Source organism: Prionailurus bengalensis, chromosome X (assembly GCF_016509475.1).
Source record: "Prionailurus bengalensis isolate Pbe53 chromosome X, Fcat_Pben_1.1_paternal_pri, whole genome shotgun sequence".
In the NCBI taxonomy this organism is placed as follows: Eukaryota; Metazoa; Chordata; class Mammalia; order Carnivora; family Felidae; genus Prionailurus; species Prionailurus bengalensis.
In genome coordinates, this window is record NC_057361.1 from 99,668,638 (window position 1) to 99,681,399 (window position 12,762).

The 12,762-nt window shown below is 42.5% G+C and overlaps 1 long non-coding RNA gene across 1 annotated transcript in view; it reads left to right on the forward strand.

Moving 5' to 3' along the window:
* LOC122477756 overlaps positions 1 to 12,762 on the forward strand; it is a 164,870-nt gene that overhangs the window by 6,889 nt on the left and 145,219 nt on the right. The gene's annotated exons all lie outside the window — the stretch shown is intronic.

Sequence of the window (12,762 nt, forward strand, 5' to 3'; positions counted from 1 at the left end):
TTAGATATAAGAGCAGGATTTTTCCTAGCTGTAGGTGAGGGGGCCTTTACATACAGACAAAACAGGCATACTAAGTGTGAGTAAAAGAGAAGCAGGTCTCAAAGCTGCCTCTTTCCCCCCCAGCTCAGTGGGGAAGAAAAGGGAGAATGTCTGGTTTAGATAGATCAGCTTCTAGAGCCAGGCAGGGGCAAGTAAATGCTGGCGGCAAAGAAGAGCTGGGTGGAGAATATTCCAGCAAGTGGGGGGCTTCTTGAGGAAACACATCTTGCCTAGTCTGGCGAAGGGAGGAAGAGCACGAACTGCCTCCACTGGGTCTCAGAGGTGTCACCTCAGCAGTATGGATTGGGTGAGGGTCACGTAACCCAGGCCCAACCGAGGAAAATGGCTGCAGAACTCTTGTTTTTGGCAGCCTGGCTGGGTGTCATTCTGTCTGTAATGGAGAGCAGCTGGGCATCCGGGGCTGGGCTGATCAAGCACAAAGAACTTTTATCCTTTAAAAAGAAAATGCTATAAGTCAATCACATTCTTACATTTTAAGCATAACACTTGCAACTAAAACCAAAGTGCCATATTATAATCAAGATGCATCCGCTTATTTTATATTTAAGGCCCACAGGCTTCAACTAATTTAGGGGACCATCTGCTGAGGAAGAGAGAAAGTCTAATTACAAAGTGGCATTTGTTTGCAGGCTAAGGCCTCAGAAGGGTTTGTCCTGGGGACCTCAACAAATGTCCTGTGCCCGTGCCCAGTGCTCCCAACCCTACCACTTAGGTAGATAGAGCACAGCTTTGGAGTCCGATAAGATTCAATTCCTCCTCCAACATTCACAGCCTGGGTACCTTGAGCCACAGGACTTCTGAGGTTTGAGTTCCCTCACTGTCCTCATATGTAAAATGGGAATTCACATACCTGAAGTTGTTGGAAAGATGAAAGGAGATCAAGTGCCAGAGGCAGCCTAGAACTACCACTTCCTTTCCTGTGACCCATAACTTCATTCTCCATCTTATTCCCTCTGAGCCTTGCTCTTGCCTTCTTTGCTTCATACCCACTTCCACGTGCATAGACCCCAGGCATGCTTTTAAATTGATCTTTGAATAAAAGATAAAAAAAAAAGAATTTTTTATGAATGCTGTCATTTGTTCACCTTCCCAGAAGGTAGAGGAGTGAAATGGAATTGCCTTGGGACACGGGTCAGAAGGCAGTTTTGCCTGTCGTGTAGTGTGCTGAACAAACGTGTTCTCAGAGTCCTCCTGTCCTGTGGAAAGGATTAGATCAGTCAGCTGGGAGAGGTGCTGGTTGCAGCTCAGAGGTGGGGGTAGCCGGGGAAGCAGGTTGGTTAGAGATGAGGAATCTGGGAATGGGGATGCTTTTAGATCTTAACTAGACAACTGCTGCTGAGGTGACAGCTTTATTTCAAGTGAGAATATGAATTTGGCTGTATTCCTAGTGAGAACCTAATGCTCAAAATCTCCTCTAAATCAAGAAACAAAATTAAAGAATGATGACTGAGATTGGCAGAATGTAATCGCTGCAGCTGAGTAACAGATACCTGCAACTTAATTGCATTGTTCTCTATCCTTTTGGGTATATTCAAAAATACCCAAAAGTAGAAGGTTTTTGTTTCTGTGACAAGTGTGGGACAATAGAGGTCACTCAAGAACTGGGAATTTTGACTGTCATGTCAGAAAAGCTAGTAGAAGATATTTGGACCAAAAGAATTCCCTAGGGGAGATATGATTTCTATAATGCTTATCTAGTGAACTGGATTTATTTGAAGGATTAAATAGCATGCAGATAAAATATTAGGTGGATAAAATATAAATTGACCTCATGAAACTTTTGGTAAGATATCCCAACCACTGTTTTTTAGGGAATTCAGTTGCTATAGGACCGTGACCCTCTTTCCTCTGAGTAGATACTGCCTTAGAAATAGGAAACAAAGGTAGAGATAAAGGTGGTTAGGGATATTATTTTGACATTTCAAAAGCATGATTTCTTAGGGATGGGGAGTGGCTAGTTTTTCAAAAAACAAATCTTTATAAAAGATCCAAAGGGAGGAATGCACAGTGAAATCTCCAAGTGGAAGATTATATGAAAGTGTTCTTGACAATAAAAAGCATAGCTGATGGGAATAAGCTATAAGGAAATCTCATGGCCATGGCCCCATTACTGAATGACCTAAAGACCTTTTATTATAGGTAACGTACACGTGTGTTTGACACTAGAGTAGTTACTGGGATTGATTGTGTTACTCAGGAGACCAGATCTTACCGCCTGCTAGGACTGGCATTTTGGAAGGTATAGGCGGAGACTCTAAGGGACACCCGTAATCCATTCTGTTGGAGCTGGCACTGGGAGAGAGTGTAAAGCTAACATTGAATAGGGAAGAAAAATAGTTGGTCCTCAGAGACTTTCCTTCTTCTTCTAGGGAGAGGGTTGATCAGCCTGCTGACAGTGAAAAAATGAGTCAAATGACTCCTTGTCAAGAGGTTTACCTTTCTATCTGAAGGAAGGAAAATGAAAATAGCAAGTTCTTATGGTGGTGATGGTCGCAGAACAACACATTTCAGGGTGACAGCTGAAGAGGCAAGGTACGCTCCTGACAGGATCAGCTACATAATTTGCAGGACCCAGCGCAAAATGAAAATGTAGGACCCCTTATTCATGAATTATTCAGAATTTCAAAATAGTGACAATAGAGTATTAAACTAAACATGGGCTCTTGTAAGCATGGGGCTCTGTGTGACAGCATCGGTTGTATGCCCATCAAGCTGACCTTACTCCTGCTGCCCGGGAGCAGTGATAGCAAAAATTCAGAAGGCATTAATGGAAAACTATAAAGCAGAAAATCAAGATAATCTAAAATCCCACCACCTGGAAGTAACTGTTGTTTTCATTTTGATATATATCCCAGAGATTTTTCTCTATCTCTATATATCTATATAATATTTATGTATCTATATATAGACATGTATTTATATGATTTTTATACTATGGAAATGGTATACATTCTTTTCTGCAGCCTTTAAAAAAATTGTTTTAAATGTTTATTTATTTTTGAGAGAGAGACAGAGCACAAGCAGGGGAGGGGCAGAGAGAGAGGGAGACCCAGAATCTGAAGCAGGCTGCAGGCTCTGAGCTGTCAGCACAGAGCCTGATGTGAGGCTCGAACCCAAAAACCACGAGATCATGACCTGAGTGGAAGTCAGATGCTTAACCAACTGAGCCACCCACGTGCCCTTGTAGCCTTTTTTAACACTTAACCATATTTTAGAGAGTTTTCCATGTAGTAAGTATAGCTCATTTCAATCCTATTGTATAGAGGTTCTATTTAACCAAACCCTATTGTTGGGTGTCTGAGGAGTGTTGAGTTCTTCATTATTACAAATGATGCACACTGAATATCAGTAAAGCTGAGTGAGGATGGAATAAATTAATCGGTGCAAAGCACTTCACAGAGTACTTAGTAAAGAGCAAGCTCCTTATAAATGTTTATGTTATTTTTATATTGTCAAATAGCCCTCTATATAAAGATGAACTAATTTACATTCCCAACCACAGGGTGAGATGGCTTGGTTTCCCTAACTCCTTGCCAGTTTCAATTTTTGCCTTTTTGTATTTCTTTCTTGGTAAATGGCCCCTTCATGTTCTTTGATGGTTCTCTTCTTGGATTCCTCATTGCTTTAAAATTTTTAATTGATTTCTGTATTGGGCTATCCTTTGTAATATGAATAACAAGTACTGTTTTCTCTAGTTTTTTTTTAAATTTTTTTTTTCTTTTTTTTTTCTTTTTTTATTTATTTTTGGGACAGAGAGAGACAGAGCATGAACGGGGGAGGGGCAGAGAGAGAGAGGGAGACACAGAATCGGAAACAGGCTCCAGGCTCCGAGCCATCAGCCCAGAGCCTGACGCGGGGCTCGAACTCACGGACCGCGAGATCGTGACCTGGCTGAAGTCGGACGCTTAACCGACTGCGCCACCCAGGCGCCCCTTTTTTAATTTTTAAAAATGTTTTATTTTTGAGAGAAAGAGAGAGAGAGAGCGGGAGCAAGCAAGAGTGGGGGAGGGGCATGGAGAGAGCGGGAGACCCAGAACCCGAAGCAGGCTCCAGGCTCCGAACTGTCGCGCAGAGCCGGATGCAGGGCTCGAACTCAAGAACTGTGAGATCATGACCTGAGCTGAAGTTGGATGCTTAACCAACTAAGCCACCCAGACGCCCCTCCTAGTTTTTTTTTAATGCTTGATTTTGTTTGCTTTAACCTTGCAGATGTTTTTCAGTTTAATATGGTGAAATCTGTCCCATCTTTTCCTTAGGATTTCTGTCTTTGCTGCCCTCCTTTAGAAAGTCTTTTGCCACAGAACAGGCTTAGAATTCAGTGGTGGTGAAGCCTTTCCTGCCTTATATTAACTCCATCAGGTTTCCTCTGAGGCTTCATTCTTCCTGGGCATGGTTTTTCAAATTGTATCAATGGAGTTCACAATACTAGACTACTTTAAATGTGTATGGGGGGCGGTGCCTGGGTGGTTCAGTTGGCTAAGCATCTGACTTCAGTTCAGGTCATGGGCTCAGGTCATGATCTTGTGGTTGGTGAGTTTGAGCCCTGATTTGGGCTCTCTGCTGTCAGCACAGAATCTGCTTCGGATGCTCTGTATCCCTCTTTCTCTGCCCCTCCTCCGCTCATGCTCTCTCTCTCTCTCTCTCAAAAATAAATAAACATTAAAAAAATGTATATGGGAGGGGACTACTTTTATTAACTTTAAATCTACTTGTGAAGACACAAGATATATATATTAAAAATGAGTATTGTCTATCTTCTTCCAACCCAGAAAACACTTTTGCTGTTTTTATATTTTCTGCCTTTGTTTGCTTTCTAGGGAGAGTTCTGTCTTTACTGGAGCTATTCTTTTGGGGATACAACAAAAGATAAATTGAATTTCAGATATATTTATTTGGGGTTAGAAGGATATATTTATGTGGTTTGCTATCATCTTGGCATATAGTTAAGTTATTGGTGGCTGTACCAGTGTAGAAATGACTTATGGGAATATTCTTTTTTTTTTTTTTTCTTAAAGGAGTGTTTTTTTTTTTAATTTTTTTTTCAACATTTATTATTTATTTTTGGGACAGAGAGAGACAGAGCATGAACGGGGGAGCGGCAGAGAGAGAGGGAGACACAGAATCGGAAGCAGGCTCCAGGCTCTGAGCTGTCAGCCCAGAACCCGATGCGGGGCTCAAACTCACAGACCGCGAGATCGTGACCTGGCTGAAGTCGGCCGCAGACGCTTAACCCACTGCGCCACCCAGGCGCCCCTATGGGAATATTCTTAAAGCAGTAAGTCTAAAGTTTATTTAAAATTAGTCATTACATGAGTGCCTGGGTGGCTCAGTTGGTAGTGTCTACCGTGGTTTTGGCTCAGGTCATGATCTCACGGTTTGTGGGATTGAGTTCAGGGCTCAATCGGGCTGTGAGCTGACAGTGCAGAGCCTCAGAGTCTGCTTGGGATTTTCTCTCCTCTCTCCTCTCTCTCTCTCTCTCTCTCTCTCTCTCTCAGCCCCTACCCCCACACTCATACTCACACATCTCTCTCTCTCAAACATTAAAAAAATTTAAAAAGATTAGTCATTACGTAAAAAAACTTGACATAGCCTAAAATCACAGTTTACATATAAAAGAAATGATAGAGGTTTGATAGAGGTTTCCCCAAATTTGACAACAATCCAGAATATCTACATGACATTAATCATTGATGGGTTGGGAAGCCGAAAGAAACTTTTCTAAAGTCTTAGGAAAAACTAAATTGTTTCCCTCTTCTCTTTATAGACATTATAGTCCAAAAGTGATATCTGATGAAGAGGTAATCAAAAGATATGCAGGGAAAGGATATAGAAAAGGTAGCAAGGAGTTGTACCAGTTAATACAATGAAAAATATAGTGTTTGTAAAAATTTTGTCATGTTTGTGGGTTTTGTCAGTTTTTAAAACTTGTAATTTCTTGTCATTTAATGTTTCGTTCTAAGTAAATGTTCAGGATTATACCTCATTTTACACTTTTTAAAAACTTAAACGAGGGGCACCTGGGTGGCGCAGTCGGTTAAGCGTCCGACTTCAGCCAGGTCACGATCTTGCGGTCCGTGAGTTCGAGCCCCGCGTCGGGCTCTGGGCTGATGGCTCGGAGCCTGGAGCCTGCTTCCGATTCTGTGTCTCCCTCTCTCTCTGCCCCTCCCCCGTTCATGCTCTGTCTCTCTCTGTCCCAAAAATAAATAAATGTTGAAAAAAAAAATTAAAAAAAAAAACTTAAACGAAACGGCATAAGCTTTAGGCCCCACAAAGGCTGCATCTGCCACTGCCTGTGCAGTGACTATTGATGGTGATTTAGAGTGTTTCATGTTACAGAGGACACTGGCCTGCCCAAGCTCGCATAGATAGTCGTAGAACCAGGATCCAACCCTGAGCCTGTAAGGCTTCAGGGCTTTTCCCCCCCACTTTCCAAAACTGTCTTTTTAAAAAAAGTTTGTTTATTTTGAGAGAGACAGAGACAGTGTGCATAGGGGAGGGGCAGAGAGAAAGGGAGACACAGAATCTGAAGCAGGCTCCAGGCTCCAAGCCGCCAACACAGAGCCTGACAGGGCTCGAACTCACGAACTGTGAGATCATGACCTGAGCCAAAACCAAGAGTTGAATGCTTAACCGACTGAACCACCCAGGTGCCCCCAAAACTGTCTTCTTTTGGATGAAAATGTACAGTAATCAACCCAAATTATAGGAATAATGATAATCTACTGGCCTCTTCTTCAGGGCCATACTCAAAGTTGCCACTGAGGGCCCACTGCATTAATACTACATCAGTTGTGCTCTTTCTGGCTTTCACCAGTCCTGCTTTTGGCAACACTACTATCGTTTTCAGCTATTTTGTTGATGTAAAATGTGGTTGTCAGCACCTGGGCTGCCATGGTCCCTTTTTCTTCAAGAAAGGTAGACCCCAGGGCATACACTGGGATCATGCCAGTTCTCAGCTTGGAGGAGAAGAGGGACCTCTGGGTCATACCCTTACAACGTTCCAATATGAGTTTTTTTATGTTTATTTATTTTTGAGAGACAGAGCGAGAGTCAGGGGTGGGCAGAGAAAGAGGGCGGGAGAGGATATCTGCAATGGGCTCTGTGCTGACAGCAGCAAGCCCGACTTGGGGCTTGAACTCAGAAACTGTGAGATCATGACCTGAGCCAAAGTCGGATGCTTAACTGACTGAGCCACCTAGGTGCCCTTCCACTATGAGATTTTAAACTGCAGCCCTCAGTAGGGCAGGTGGAGGCCAAAATAAGCATTTTGAGGGCCTGTAAGAAAAGTGAAGCAGGGCTCACCTTCTTGAGTTAGAGCTGACTTGGCTCCAAGCCAGCTTAGGGAAAGCATTTTGCAGGTGTCCTCTCACTCCCAGAGACCGAGCTTGTACTTGCTTTACTCCTTCCTCCCCACTCTCCCCACTTCGCTATTAGTTCAACTCTCTCCCATAAAGGAAATGCCCTTTCCTCAAACAATTCGCCTAGGCCTGCCTTCAGCTCCAAAGCTCTGCCTTCCAGGACACCAGGTACCCGAGGGTGTTGTCTGTAATTGTTCACTTTGTGCTACAAACTCAATTTTCAAAATTGGATCCCAAGTCTCATGAGCTGTCAGACCTTGCTTGGCAAATGTGATGGTTATCCTCACCTCTGGGTCTTTATGACATAGCACAGATCTGAAGTCTTCAAAACTGGCATCAATTTATAAAAGGTCTCGGTGGTGGAAGACAACATGTGCTAAAACAGAACTCTGAGTGAGGCAGCCTCCCGATCTCCAAAAGCTCAAGAGGAAGGGCTCATGAGAGCAGTTTGGGTGAAAACTGCTTTGTTTATTTTGGTGGGGGTGGGGGGTGGGTTGTTTCCCATCTCCTACAAGGGCAGCTTTATTTTGATATGCAACATAGTTGTGCCCCAAGCACAGATCTTCCCGACTGCCAGGCCCCGGTATTTTGACCTGCCTTCCTCTCCCTCTTCAACTCAGGTGTGCTCCAGTTCTGATCTGATCACCCTGAGCAAACTCATTGAGGGGTTTTGCAATCTTTGAACAATCCTTCAGCCAGCTCCTGTAGTGTCTGCTGAATCCCCTTAATGTTTTAAAATGTTGGGACCTGACCAGTGATATTTCTAGAGTCTGCCCATCCCTTCTTGTGATTTTATATGTCCACTGTATTTTATTGAGGTCTGGCAGGCCTGGCATTTGTCAAGGGACAGTTTTAGGCTGTTTCCCAGGTGATTCAGTAATATAAGGAGCCATTGTTCTCCAGAGCTCTGCCAAACATAATTATGCCATCTAAACATATAAGCACCTCTAGGTAATTCATATCACCAAATGCTTTTTCCATCAAACTCTTCAAGGTGTCTGTGGCTCCAAAGATGTGTGGAGCAGCCTTTCAAATAGGTAAAACCTCACAGAGCAGATGAAAGCTGTCTTCTCTGGCCCAGTCAGACATAGGGATTCAGCAATAGCACTTCTCAAACATAGTGGTGGAAATTACTGATTCCCTACCATGCAGTCTAGAGGTTAATCTGGACACAGAACTTTCTGTAAGGTGGAGAAAGATAATGGAAGGTCAGTACCCCTGTCCTGCACCTAAGTCCCCTTGCCAGCCTGAGTCTGCTCTCTTCTATCATGAGCTTTCCTTCTTCCCCTCTCCATTTTTGTTTATTCAGCTAAATAGTAGTTCTTAATCCTGACTACCTAGTATAATCTGTGGAGTTTGTTATAAATTTTTTTAATGTTTATTTATTTTTGATAGAGAGACAGAACACGAGCAGGGGAGGGGCAGAGAGAGAGGGAGACACAGAATCCGAAGCAGGCTCCAGGCTCTGAGCTGTCAGCACAGAGCCCGACGTGGGGCTTGAACTCACAGACCACGAGATCATGACCTGAGCCGAAGTTGGACGCTCAACTGACTGAGCCACCCAGGCATCCCTGTGGAGTTTGTTACAAACATCTATCCTTGAGCCTCACCCTCCCCAAGACATCCTAACATTTTCTAAACACCTAGTCTATGCTAGGTCCTATGCCCTGCGCTAGGAGAGGCAATTTAGTCATGATCCCTGCCTCCATGTAGTTCATAGTCAAGGGGCAGAGACAAATACATTAAAATGTATAATTCACAGAGAAAATATGGTATAACTCCATATTCTTTCCTTTCTTTTAAAAAATTTTTTAATGTTTATTTATTTTTGAGAGACAGAGTGAGTGGGGGAGGGCCAGAGAGAGAGGGAGACACAGAATCAGAAGCAGGCTCCAGGCTCCGAGCTGTCAGCACAGAGCCCCGTGTGGGGCTTGAACCACGAACCGTAAGAACACGACCTGAGCCGAAGTCCAATGCTTAACCGACTGAGCCACCCAGGCGCCCCATCTTTCTTTCTTTTTTAAATGTTTATTTTTGTTTTTGAGAGAGCCAGAGTGTGGGCAGGGGAGGGACACAGAGAGAGGGAGACAGGATCTTAAGCGGGCTCTGTGCTGTCAGCACAGGGCCCTATGTGGGGCTTGAACTCACAAACTGGGAGATTATGACCTGAGCCAAATTCAGACACTTAACTGACTTGAGCCATCCTGCTGCCCCTCCTTGGTCTTTTCTTAATCTAGCTTTTTTTCTCACAAAACTGTGCCAGTATTAGTAAGGCAAACATAGATTCATTCAACAAGTCCTGGTATATAGGAGGAGGAGGCTTTCTTGGGTTTTTGGATGACATAAATTAAAAATTAAAAAAAAATAGTAAAATGTGAATGTCCATAGAAATTTTATTTGTAATAGCTCAAAACTGGAATACGGCCCAGATGCCCTTCCATGAATGAATGGTCACACAAACTAGTATATCCATACCTAGAAATACTACTTAACAAGAAAAAGGAACAAACTATTGACACTTGTGACAACCTGGATGAATCTCTAGACAGTTATTCTGAGTGAAAAAGGCTAATTTGAAAAGGTTATAACTTGTGTGATTCTATTTGCATAACATTCTTGAAGTGACAGAATTATAGTGATGGATATTTAATGGTTGCTAAGGGTTGGGGAATTGGAGAGGGAGGGAGGTAAGTGCGGCTATAAAAGGGTAACACGAGGGATCCTTGTTGTGATGAAAATGTTCTTTATCTTGATTGTGGTGGTGGTTATGCAAGGCTATATGTATGATAGAATTATATAGAATTAAACACCCACTGCCCCATACACTCAGACATAAATGAGTACATTTATAACTGGTAAAATCTGAATAAGCAAGGAGGATCATACCAATGTCAATTTCTTATTTATTTATTTGTTTTTAAAAATTTATGGCTTTTGCCATTAGGAGATTTAAAAATTTTTTTAAACGTTTATTTTTCAGAGAGAGAGAGAGAGAGAGAGAGAGAGAGACAGAGTGTGAGCAGGGGAGGGGCATAGAGAGAGGGAGACACAGAATCTGAAGCAGGCTCCAGGCTCTGAGCTGTCAGCACAGAGCTGGATGCAGGGCTTGAACTCATGAACCAGGAGGTCATAACCTGAGCCGAAGTCAGACATTTAACCTACCCAAGCACCTCTCTTGTTTTTTTTTTTTAATTAAAAGTTTTTTTTTTTTTTTTTAGTTTAGAGAGAGAGAGAGAGAGAGCATGTGAGCAGGGGTGAGGGGTAAAGGGAGAGAAAGAGAGGCTCAGTGCTCAGCATGGAGCCTGATGCAGGGCTTGATCCCACTACCCTTGGATCATGACCTGAGCTGAAATCAAGAGTTGGACACTCAACCAACTGAGCCACCCAGGCGCCCCAATTTCTTGATTTTGATATTGCACTATAGTTACGTAAGATGCTAGCATTAGGAGCTCACTATAGTTGTATAAGATGCTAACATTAGGGGCTACTGAGGAAACAGTGCATGGGACTTCCCTGTACACTTCTTGCAATCTTCTTTGAATGTAATTATTTTGAGAAAATAATAGTACAGGAAGTTACTAACCAGAAGTCAAAGGATTAAAAGCGTTAGACACATTTATAAATGCAAAACTATAAATGGCTACATCAGGAGAAGCTGGGAATACTGTTACTCCTTAATGTTATATAAAGAAGACAAACAGTCCTTCTCCAGGAGTATCAAATTTAAAAAATAGGGGTGCCTGGGTGGCTCAGTTGGTTTAAGCATCTGACTTCAGCTCAGGTTATGATCTCGCGGTTCTTGAGTTCGAGTCCCACATCAGGCTCTCTGCTGTCCATACAGGAACCTCTTTGGATCCTCTCCTCCCCCCTGCCCCTCACCCTGCTCACATTCTTTCTCTTTCTCAAAAATAAACATTAAACATTAAAAACATAGGTAACTTTCATTTTTTCCAACTAAAAAAGATTGTTTCTTGTGGAAAATTTAGAACATGGAGTTCAAAAAAGGTCATTGATAATCCTATCAATTTGAGATAACCATTTTTTTCAACATTTAAGGTTTATCTTTTCAGTTTTTTTCTGTGCATAAAATTAAAACAGAAATTTCACAGTCAGCAATAGATTTTTCTTGTCTTTCAAGAGTCTTGTATTAATAGTACTTTAATGTATATACAATATTCTATCATGTGGACACTGAATGAATTATTTACCCAGTCCTCTATTTTGGATATTTAGATTGTTTTCAGTACTATAAATACTACCGCAATACACATCATTGCACTTGCACCTTTGTGTGTATCTCTGATTACTTCCTTAGTATAAATTCTTAGTAAAATTACAGAGTCAAAGCTTATGTAAAAATTTTAAAGTTTTTTTTTACGGTTGGCTAAATTGCCTGCTAGAAAGGTTGTATGAATGTTCCTTCTTTGTGGAACATTTTCCAGAGAACGTTTTTTTGTTGATAATGTTAGCAAGTGGGTAGTAGGCTGGATAGACCGACTGTGGCAAATTTTCTGTCCTTGGTCCAGTGTTATAGGATCTAGCACAATGCAAGGTTCACACTAGGCCCCTAAACAATATTTGCTGACTTAATATCCTTTATAATACATTCCTGGAAACTCTTATGTGGGGCACATGGGAAACAAAATCATCAAAATACTAGTGTGCCTTAGCCCTGAATTACAGCACTGACACCTTGTGAAGTTGTGAGGGAATGAACAGGTACATCTTGATTGGGAGGAAGGACTTGGAAAAAGTTTGGAGACTTTAAAGTGGGAAGTGTGGAAATAAAGGAAACTTCATTTAAAATGGAGTCGGGGGCACCTGGGTGACTCAGTTGGTTAAGTGTCTGATTTCAGCTTAGGTCATCATCTCGCAGTTCGTGGGTTCAAGCCCCGCGTCGGCCTCTGTGCTGACAGCTCGGAGCCTGGAGCCTATTTTGTGTTCTGTGTCTCCCTTTCTCTCTGACCCTTCTGCTGCTTGCCCTCTGTCTCTCAAAATAATAAACATGAAAAAAAATTATCATGGAGTCAGGAAGTCCTGAAGGGGCAGCTCTCATGCATTACCAGTTGCTGGAAGAAGCCTATCTCACACTCCCCAAGAGGGAGCAGCTTACTTACACCAGCAGGAGGAAGATTTTCTCCTTGTCCAGCAACAACCCGGTCAGTGAGAATGCAGTGGAATAGCCCCTCCCAGCTTCCTCCTTTCCCCTGTAAAAGCTGGCCCCTCTCTGCTGTTTTCCGGATCTGCCTGTTAACCATAGTTTTCCTGCCCTGAAGTGCAATTCCTCTGCTATATCTGAGTAAAGTCATTTTGCTGGTAAAATAACTGGCTCTTTTGTTTTTTA